This window comes from Ranitomeya variabilis, chromosome 6, assembly GCF_051348905.1.
Source record: "Ranitomeya variabilis isolate aRanVar5 chromosome 6, aRanVar5.hap1, whole genome shotgun sequence".
In the NCBI taxonomy this organism is placed as follows: domain Eukaryota; kingdom Metazoa; phylum Chordata; class Amphibia; order Anura; family Dendrobatidae; genus Ranitomeya; species Ranitomeya variabilis.
Window position 1 is genome coordinate 204,560,967 of NC_135237.1, and position 10,881 is coordinate 204,571,847.

The 10,881-nt window shown below is 46.1% G+C and overlaps 2 long non-coding RNA genes across 2 annotated transcripts; one reads left to right on the forward strand and one right to left on the reverse strand.

The window, feature by feature from the left end:
* Positions 1 to 4,773: 4,773 nt before the first annotated feature.
* On the reverse strand, positions 4,774 to 5,670 carry LOC143781065 (uncharacterized). Its single transcript, XR_013216526.1, has 3 exons — positions 5,558 to 5,670; positions 5,409 to 5,463; positions 4,774 to 5,175 (listed from the first exon to the last, which is right to left on the reverse strand). It is a non-coding gene; the product is annotated as an uncharacterized LOC143781065 (long non-coding RNA).
* Positions 5,671 to 9,723: 4,053 nt separating this feature from the next.
* On the forward strand, positions 9,724 to 10,597 carry LOC143781066 (uncharacterized). The gene is made up of 3 exons (XR_013216527.1): positions 9,724 to 9,836; positions 9,931 to 9,985; positions 10,219 to 10,597. It is a non-coding gene; the product is annotated as an uncharacterized LOC143781066 (long non-coding RNA).
* The last annotated feature ends 284 nt before the right edge of the window (positions 10,598 to 10,881 follow it).

The window sequence follows — 10,881 nt, forward strand, 5'->3', positions numbered from 1 at the left end:
CATGGTGTCCTCACTTGTGATTCCTCTCACAGCACGACACCCGCTTCCTCTTCGCGCTCTCTCTTTAGGCTCCGCCCACAATGGCACACCACTCTTTTCCTGCGCTCCTCACGGCGCTCTTTCTGGCTGCTGTTTTTGGCAGTTATTTTGAAAAAAGAGTGCGCGCACCGTGTGATGCAGTTATGGTGATGTTTTGATGGCGATGTTTTAAAAGCTCATTTAAGTCTCTGGCACACAATTTAATAAAGTCTGTCTTTTAAGCACAGTCTCTTAAGTGCACAAGACCCGTTTTGGGTCGGTTCATCCTGTTTGTGACGCCAAAATGAGTTGCCCGCCAGGCCGTGGGGTACGCGGTACCGGATCCGGTACTGAAAGGGATGTGTCACAGCGGCAGTGACCCGATTAGTGGCCCTGGGCGCCCATGTTAAAGGGATGATCTTTAAAGGGATTTTTGAAATAAAGAAAGTTTGTGACACCACCAGTGGTATTCGGTCAGAGATGACCAACGCTGCTTAAAGGGGTTGTCTGGGGTGATGTTATGGCAGCCAGATGGTATAACTTCCCACAGGTGAAGTAGGTCCCCAGGGCTCCCGGTCAATAGATGGAAGATGGTGAGTAGTACAGTAAAGAATGAAGGAGGCAGTTGTGCAGTCTTTTTACCTGGTTTACTGATGGTAGCAGGCAGCCACAGTCCAGGGCACCAGATCACAGGTACAGGCATGGTCCGGCCGGCTTGGAAGTGAGTTCAGAGTTCAGATTTACCAGGTGGAGTTAAAAGTCTTCCTTCTAGCACTGCGGTGTAGTTCCTTACTGCCTATGGCTTCTTAGCAACGTCCTCTCAGTTATCTCTGTCCTTTATTGAAGTGGGACACAAACCCGTATGACAGGTGACTCGAGCCTTTTTACAGGGTTTCTATCATGACCCAGGCTCTATGTGTCACTGTGTCTCCTGGGCATTAGGGCAGATAGGTTACGTGTAGTCTAGCTGTCCTACCGGTTTCTGCTGTGCCTCCTAGAGTATGACACAACCTCAGTCTTCCGGTTACTGATATCTGCACTCTATCGGGGAGGAAGCCCAGCTGTAGCTATTCTCCCTTGTTGTCACTCACCTGTGCTTCGCTCTCCAGCATGCTAGCTAAAGGCTGTTCTTCCTTTTGTATCTTGCTATCTAGGAGCTACAGCACCTCAGGCTGTACAGCCTTTCACTCGTCCTTCAGCCTCACACTGCTCCAGTCTGCTGTCTGGCACTAACTGTCTAATTCTTCCCAACTGCCTAGCAACTAACTCCTCCTCCCGACCAGAGGGAGCAGCTCCCCTAAAGTAAGGTGAAGATCTTCCCCTTCTGGCCTGGAGTCAGAACGGTGTTGTATGTGCTGATTACCTGTCAAAAAGGAATCCTCCATCGCTTCCAAGCATGACAACACTCTCCCCGTGAGGAAAGCATTGCCACTGTGACAACCAGCATCCTGGGGTGTCACACCCCTATTTGAATTCTTCATCGGAATACGCTCCGACCCGGCTTGTCTAAGAACCCTGTTTGAGTAGAAGTGGCTCCTGAGATGGTCCATATGCCAGTAGAAGCAGAGGACGAAGAAGGGGGTGAAGGATTAAGCTCCAAGAGGATGCGAGCTCCCCCATTGCTCTTCCCCCTTCTCTTCAGTCAGATTCGACCCCACAAGAGAGCTCCACTACTTTTCCTAATCTGAGATGCTCCGAATGAACAACAGCTGGCAAGCTCCCCAATCACTATGACCAAGAGAATTTCGTCTGGCAACAATTCACACAGAAAAAGAGTACATGGTCATACACTTCTCGAAGAGTCTCTCCCATGGATGGTGAGGAAAAAGAGCACCTGACTGATGGGGGTGGGTGTGACAAATAGCAGTTTTAGCGGGAAGACGGGACACTTGGCGGGAAACGAGCTTGTGAGTAGTGAGATGGTTAACTCCTTCTCCATGGATCCACTCCCGCTAGATGTCCCTATACCCCCAGCTAGCTAGACTGCCAACACATGCTACCCTCAGCCCAGAGAGGCTTCCGCACCAGGTAGTGACCAGGATAAAGTACATACCTTGGCTCTGCTCACCACTGTGGAGGCACCGCTTAGTCCCATCCTTGCAGCGCCTGCTATGGACCGGCCTGTGACTGTGGCTTCGTCTGCTGGACTGTGTGCTTCTACTGCGGCCTTGCCTACTGAACTTTCTGCTTCTTCTTCTGTGCCGCCGACCATTGCCTCTACTCCACCGTGTGCATGGATCAGGAGATCATGTGCCAAAGAACCCGGAGGATTCGTCGTTACAAAAAGAAAGTGCATCGCTCATCTGCGTGACCGGATCGGAGACATCTCGCGCCGCCGAGGGATCTTCCAGCCACCTTCCTCCAGAGCACAGAGACTGATAAGTTAACCTGTTACATTCTATTGCATTTTACTTTCCCCCATCCTCCAATCACATCCTTTACCCGCCTGCTTGTACCATTACTATTCCTATATATAAAGAACCCATTAACCCTTGCCCTGCCTCCTGTTTGTCACTACATCCTACGCACCTGCTAGCATCCTACATATCAGCCGCAAAACGTGCAGGGCAGGTACTTGAGAATGGCACTCGAGCACCTTCAACACTCTATCAAGTAGCGAGTGTACCCAAGCACTCCAATATTCGATCATTGAGCAGTGACGAGCACTGGTAATGATGAGCATTGTACTATAAATAAACTTATTTTGTACAACCAGTATCTGGTGCAGTCTACACCACCTAAACTGAGATTATTTTGAGATGAAAATGAACAGAGCAAATACAGATAGTCCAAACAATGAGTAATAAAATAAAGGTCTCAATATGAACCCACTAGTTAGATAACAAAAGTGAATATACTGTCAGTATTCGAACCCAGCAGCTCATGTGCACCAGCTCTTCCCTCTGAGCTATTCAGCTCGCTGGACAGTTCATTGCTAAATTAGATACTAGTCCCTGTGTTGTTTCTGATGTCTCCACCCTAAGATCCTGATTGGCTCACCCTGTGATCTCCTGTCTAAGCACCCCACTTAAACCTGGCAATGCACTTCCTTCCTTGCAAGATAATTGAGCTCCCAGCCTTTAGTCTAACTTCTTCCCACCTGCTGCTTAACCTCAAGATCCTACTGCTGCTCTGTGTACTGACCTCTGGCAATATCCTGACTATGATTCCTGCTTATCCTTCCAACTACACTAGTTCTCCATGTACTGACCTCTAGCTATATCCTGAGGACTCTACTTGCCAGTGCTGCCCCTAATGGTTGCAATATCACTACTCCAACTCAAGTAATTTCATAACAGTAAAGAAGCAAGCATGAGAATGGATAAATCTGTATGGACAGGCAGAAAAATAAATGATGAAGAAACCCACTCAAATATAACTCACTCACAGTCAAAAGTAAAATATGTTAGAACATTAATATTGCTACCTAATAGGACCCTACAGTATTTATGTCCCCCATTTACCACCATAAATCAATAATGTTCCTCATTTTGCCTCCCCCATTCTGAAATTGTGTCCCCTTTCCTGTCCCCCTTTACTTGATAATGTACCCCATACACTTTCCCTTTTTTTAACAAGGGCTCCCATTCTGGACCATTTATTTAATAAAGTCTTCCATATTATCTCTATTATTTTATAAAGTCCCCCATGCTGAGCCACTTTATTTAATAATGCACCCCTTTAGAGCCGCCAACCTACCCTCCAGCTGCTGGACGTACCGCTGTAGACGCTTATCGTCCGCCATGCCGGAGGTGCCAGCATTCTAAGGGCTTATTTTTTACGGTGATGGCATTAAGACCCCTATAATCTATGCAAGGACGTAACTCTCCATTCTTCTTCTGCACGAAGAAGAACCCCACCCCTGCAGGTGACACTGACTTCCTAATGAACCCTCTTGCCAAATTCTCCTGGATGTATTGGGACATAGCCTCCGTTTCCGGGAGAGAGAGGGGATAGACACATCCCCGAGGAGGTTCTGCTCCAGGCAAGAGATCAGAAGGACAGCCATAGGGACGGTGAGGCGGGAGGGTCTCCGCAGCCTTTTTGGAGAAGACGTCTGCATAGGACCAATAGCATTTGGGAAGAGAAGAGAGATCTGTGGGTATCTCAGTGGTGGAAACCTGAACGCATTCTTTCACACATCTGCCCTTACAAGCTTCACTCCAACCCAATATCCTCCCTGAGGTCCACTCAATATGTGGGGAGTGGAAACGGAGCCAGGGTATCCCCAACAGAATCTCATCCATTCCCTCGGGAAGGACAAGAAGGGAAATTATCTCCTGGTGGGATGGAGACATGGCTAACATGAAAGGGACAGTCTGATGTGTGATTTGTAATGGAAGTGTTGACCCATTCACCACTCTAACTGTTACTGGTTTAGCAAGCATAACCAGAGGTATTGTGTGGCGCAAAGCAAAAGCAGAGGACATGAAATTTCCCTCTGCTCCAGAATCCACACAAAGCTCAACTGTATGAGTGGATGAGCCTAAGAGGATTGTCCCTTTAAAGGACAACTTGGAGGAAAATGCTGCTGAGTCTAGTGAACCCCCTCCTATGGTCAATAGATGCCATCGTTTTCCCGACCACCGTGGACATTGTTTAGCATAATGTAGTAGAACACGGCACTCTGGGTATCTGAGAGGTGCTCAAGTTAGGTATCCAACCCGTAATACATCAGCAATAATATATCAGCGATAATATACTTGGCACTCAGGAGAACTTTGTAGTGAAGTCAAACATCATTTATTCAGTGCATCCAGTTCAACATGAACGTTTTCGGTCCAAACATAGGACCTTCATCAGACAGGAATTTTTGAATACTGTAATGTACATATACAAAAAATACAAAAAGATATTTTTTAGAGACAAAATTCATGATGCACTTTGAGGATACAATGTACTATAATGTATTATATTCAAAGATATGTAATACAAAAAACCAAATATCACTAGTAAGGTGACAAACAACAATAGTGACGGACTTTGGTGAATCCTGACTTGGAGCGTGAGATGTGAGCTTCTTATCGAAGAAACAGAGAGCTGTGAATGTGTTGGTAAGAAGATTACGATAAAGTGACCATGCTGGGTCTGGACAGGGGCCTGCCAGAATGGGGAGATAATGGTGAGATTGTCCCTGAATCATGCAGGGTGAGCTGCCTAAAATACAAGAATACAGACACGTAAAACATGTGACAACATATGAGGATACAAAAGGGTATACCAAAACATCGGGCTGCCATATATGAGAGTAAGTACTAGAGTATATAACGTGTGTGACCACCGGAGCCGTGTATAAACCCTTATGGATCAAAATGGCTACCAAACTTCATGATGACATGCTAAGGGTAGGTGTAAGCAGTCCCCCCACTAGGAGTAATACTACTATATACCTGGAATACACAGTATGTCTGTATGTCAGACAGAATCCAGGAGGTGTGGTACCGCCTACGGAGAAAGACATATTGTGGCAAGTGTGAGTAAATGCCAATAGGTACTATAGAGGACCTCATGGTAAGTATAGGGCAGAGGGACACATTACCTTGTACAGTATGTGAAGATGCGCTGCAAAAGGGCGAGATACTCGCTGGTGCATGGAGCGCTGCAAGAAATGAAGGTAGTGCCAAATAAATAAATAAATAGTTTGGGCACGAGAGGTAAAGGCCGAAAAAATGCCAATCCTATGTTTGGACCGAAAACGTTCATGTTGAACTGGATGCACTGAATAAATGATGTTTGACTTCACTACAAAGTTCTCCTGAGTGCCAAGTATATTATTGCTGATGTATTACGGGTTGGATACCTAACTTGAGCACCTCTCAGATACCCAGAGTGCCGTGTTCTACTACAATATACATTGGATCCTTTCACGAGCACCTGGAACGATGTCATGTGAGACCTTCTCCTTCAACGCAACAGAAGCGGCGGACATTCTTTCCAAAGTGACCGCTCCAAGCGACTTTCTTCAAATCCCTACAAAAGAGCTAAAGAACCGTGACCTAGAACGTGAGTCCAGACGAGCAGTTAACCTAGAACTGCATATCATCACAATAGCTGAGTACCTCCGAGTCCAGAGGATCCCACGGGGCCTAAGGGTCTCTCTACAACCGACCTTTTTTAGGGAAGATAAAGATTATTGCACTAAGTTCGAACACATCCGGAACAAATGTTCGGCAGATCTGATGACTCTAACTCTCTCTTACCTCCAAAAGAACCTGGAAACGGTGAATACTCAAATAAGTGCCATAGAAAACCAACTGATCAGTACCATGCCCCAGGAAGAGTTCCAGGAACTCAAACTAAAGAATCAAGATCTTTTAAAATCACACAGAGTGGAAGTGGAAAAGAGGAAAAGATCAAAATTTCTACGAGATACCGAGGACTACCTGCAGAACCAGGTCTACCAGTGGCGAGATACTCGTCATTCTTCCAGACGACACAGTTCTCTAAGCTCATCCGGCTCTGTCGACAGCAGACCTGGCACCTCAAACTCTTCCACTTTCCACTCTTCTTCTTTTTTAGGGCACAATCGTGGCCGTCAAAGGGGAAGACGAGGCGGGGGGGCCAATGCCGCCGTGGAAAACAGAAACCAGATGGCGACACGCTCGCAGGTAAGGACCTCCCACTGGTAGTTAACATCTCCTCAAAAATCCTGGACACTCATCAATTGGCTGTACTCCAGAAAGGTCTGTCCTTTTGCCCAATGTATAAGTTCAACTCGTTTGAGCTTAATATGGACCTTCAGAGATTTTTCCGTAACCTCAGACTGCGTGTCCATTTTTCGGAACTGCCTCCTGTATTGAACCCTCCAAGGCAGGACAAGACCCTACTCGAACTTCATGATCTAGGGCTACGAAGTCACAGCGGGTACATGCCTCCACGGTCAAACCCACCAGTGGAAACTTTTGTTTGCCTTGTTGAAAGAGACATCCACACGTTGACTCGTGATATGGACCGGGGGAGATTCCAGTTCCAGACTAATCTCTCACACTCGGAGAAACTCTCGTTGGAGCAACTAGCGTCGGATAAGTCTCTTGTAATCAAACCAGCTGATAAGGGTGGGGCAACAGTGGTTATGGACAGGACTGACTACATTGAGGAGATCACTAGACAATTAAGTGACACCACGGTTTATAAGGTAATACCCCACAATCCCCTTAATCGACTGGTCCAACAAATTGCAGCCGTTATAGATTTTCATTTCCAAACAGGTACGATCGACAGTAAAATGAGGGATTTCCTGATTAAAAAAGACCCCATCACTCCTATATTCTACATTCTGCCTAAAATTCACAAAAGACTGAACAAACCACCGGGCAGGCCCATTGTTTCCTTGACTGATTCAGTCTTGTCACCTTTATCTATGGGTCTTGAAAAAATCTTAACACCTCTAATTAAAACCACATGTTCCTTTGTGTTGGACACTAATGACTTCATACAGGTCATCAGGTCCTTGGGCCCCATATCCTCTTCCTCCCTGCTAATCACCTGGGACGTCAACAGTCTTTACACGTCAATAGTGCATGAGAAAGGTATGGCAGCCACAGACAGACTTCTGAGCGACAACAAGGTAGACACTAAAATACGTCATTTCTGCGCTGACCTTTTAGGTTTGGTACTTAAAGAAAACTATTTCATGTGTCAGGATACCTTTTATGCCCAGCAACAAGGCACTGCAATGGGCGCGAACGTAGCGCCCCCGTATGCCGTGGCATATATGGCGGCCTTTGAAAGCGACTATGTGTACGACCATCCCCTCTTTAAAGACTACTGCAAGTTATGGCGGAGATATATCGACGACATATTCTGCGTCTGGGACGGCCCTATTGAGTCGCTCCTTTCCTTTGATCAACATATCAATAACATCTGGCCCGAGCTCAAATTCTCCATTCAACAGGACACACATAGGATCAGCTTTCTGGATACCCTGATATACAAGGAGAGGGATGGCACCCTAGCAATTGACCTATTCACCAAGCCCACCGACCGTAATGGCCTCCTACATTTCACCAGCTGTCACCCTCCCTCGGTTAAGAATTCCATTCCAAAATCGCAATTCCACAGGGTAGAGAGGATTGTCTCTGATATGGAAATTAAGAAAGTCAGACTTACCGAAATGGAGCACAAGTTCATAGAGAGGGGTTATCCCCGGGGGGTGCTGACAGAGGCCAGAAGAAACCTATCCAACACTAGACCCAAAGACAATCAAAAGAGAATTCCTTTTGTTTCCACTTTCCATCCGTTTTCGGGTTTGGTGCAATCTGCCATCAAAAAACACTGGAATATCCTAACAAGGAGTTATCCCAATATCCCAGAATTCACTAGGCCTTTCCTCCCTTGTTTTAAATGAGCAAAAAACCTCAAAGATAGACTTGTAAAGGCTGACATTGGTTCAAGCACAGTGGTCCCCAGGCAGACTTTCCTTCAAACTCAAAGACAGGGGACATTCCCCTGCTTGAATTGTCTTCAGTGTAGCAACATACAGAGGGGCTCCGCTGTTTTTCACCCACAAACTGGCAAGGCAATTCCCATAAAAGGATTTTACACCTGCGAATCCACGTTTGTGGTATATCTTACAAAGTGCCCGTGTGGTTTAGCCTATGTGGGGGAGACTACTCAAATGGTGAGGGATAGAGTGGCCCAACATAAGTCCACGATCCGATGTAAAAAGACACATCTCCCCCTCCCATATCACTTTTCTGAACAAAATCATAGTATCGGCCAGCTCCGGTTTCAGGTTCTGGAACAAGTTGATACCCCTAGGAGAGGTCAGAACCGTACCAAAATGCTCCAGAGAAGGGAAGCTTTTTGGATTTACACGTTACAGACTTTAGAACCAAAGGGATTGAACAGGGACTACGACGTCTCAGCTTTCTTGTAAAATTACTGTGAATATTGCATTGTGATTCCTGTTATGTTTTGTAAGTTATATTGACTTTTTCTTCTCCTTTTATATCCTCACAGAATCGCTAGCTGCACTACTATGCACTGAGCACCGACTATCCTTCACATGGTATAGTATTTCCACACCATGCCATTCTAATATAGAGTATTAGCTTTGTCTCTATATTACAGTTGTGTGACCACCATTGGGAACCTCCCGGGGTTTGACTCATTTACCCCTTATGTGTACATGTAACTCCCACATGCAGCCACCCTGCGGTTTTTATTCCTCATTTTTTCCTCTTTTCTATTCCTCATTCATATGCTGCAGTGCCCACTAAATCTCCCCTATTGTGGCTTTGACATTTTAGCTGTGCGGTGCATTAGTACACTTTATATGTCTCATACAGGCGCCAGTTGGCCTGTTAATCTGCCCAGCGCTCCCCCCGATCCTGCGCATGCGCGGCCAGCACCGTCATGTGACGCCGATGACGCAGCGGGTCAGCTGACCCTCTGACGGCGCACACATAAACCCGGAAGTAACGCTGGAGTGCCAGCGTCTCCGGGAGGACTCTCTGCACGGCGCCTTTCTCCTCTGCAGCACCAGGTACAGCGGCGCTCTGTCACACTTCTATCCTTATTCCCTATGCCCGGATTATTCATCTTATGGCACCTCCTTTATTCCTTGCAGCGCTCTTCTCAACAGCGAGTACCTCGCCTATCTGCAGCGCAGCTCCGTTTATTACACAAGGTATTGTGTCCCTCTGCCCAGGATGTACCATGGTTCCTCTATAGTGCCTATTGGCATTTTTTCGGCCTTTACCTCTCGTGCCCAAACTATTTATTTATTTATTTGGCACTACCTTCATTTCTTGCAGCGCTCCATGCACCAGCGAGTATCTCGCCCTTTTGCAGCGCATCTTCACATACTGTACAAGGTAATGTGTCCCTCTGCCCTATACTTACCATGAGGTCCTCTATAGTACCTATTGGCATTTACTCACACTTGCCACAATATGTCTTTCTCCGTAGGCGGTACCACACCTCCTGGATTCTGTCTGACATACAGACATACTGTGTATTCCAGGTATATAGTAGTATTACTCCTAGTGGGGGGACTGCTTACACCTACCCTTAGCATGTCATCATGAAGTTTGGTAGCCATTTTGATCCATAAGGGTTTATACACGGCTCCGGTGGTCACACACGTTATATACTCTAGTACTTACTCTCATATATGGCAGCCCGATGTTTTGGTATACCCTTTTGTATCCTCATATGTTGTCACATGTTTTACGTGTCTGTATTCTTGTATTTTAGGCAGCTCACCCTGCATGATTCAGGGACAATCTCACCATTATCTCCCCATTCTGGCAGGCCCCTGTCCAGACCCAGCATGGTCACTTTATCGTAATCTTCTTACCAACACATTCACAGCTCTCTGTTTCTTCGATAAGAAGCTCACATCTCACGCTCCAAGTCAGGATTCACCAAAGTCCGTCACTATTGTTGTTTGTCACCTTACTAGTGATATTTGGTTTTTTGTATTACATATCTTTGAATATAATACATTATAGTACATTGTATCCTCAAAGTGCATCATGAATTTTGTCTCTAAAAAATATCTTTTTGTATTTTTTGTATATGTACATTACAGTATTCAAAAATTCCTGTCTGATGAAGGTCCTATGTTTGGACCGAAAACGTTCATGTTGAACTGGATGCACTGAATAAATGATGTTTGACTTCACTACAAAGTTCTCCTGAGTGCCAAGTATATTATTGCTGATTGTTTAGCATAATGTCCCAGTTGTTGGCAATTTTTACACACCACCGGTACTCGAGCGGTCTGAGACCTAGGTCCCGCTTGAGAAACCTCCATGGCCTCATGGGAGTCGGACGCCAGAACAGGAGATTCTAGAGGTTTGGCAAAGGTGGGAGCCAGCCAAAACCTCTGCCTACACTGGATCTGCTCCAACCTCC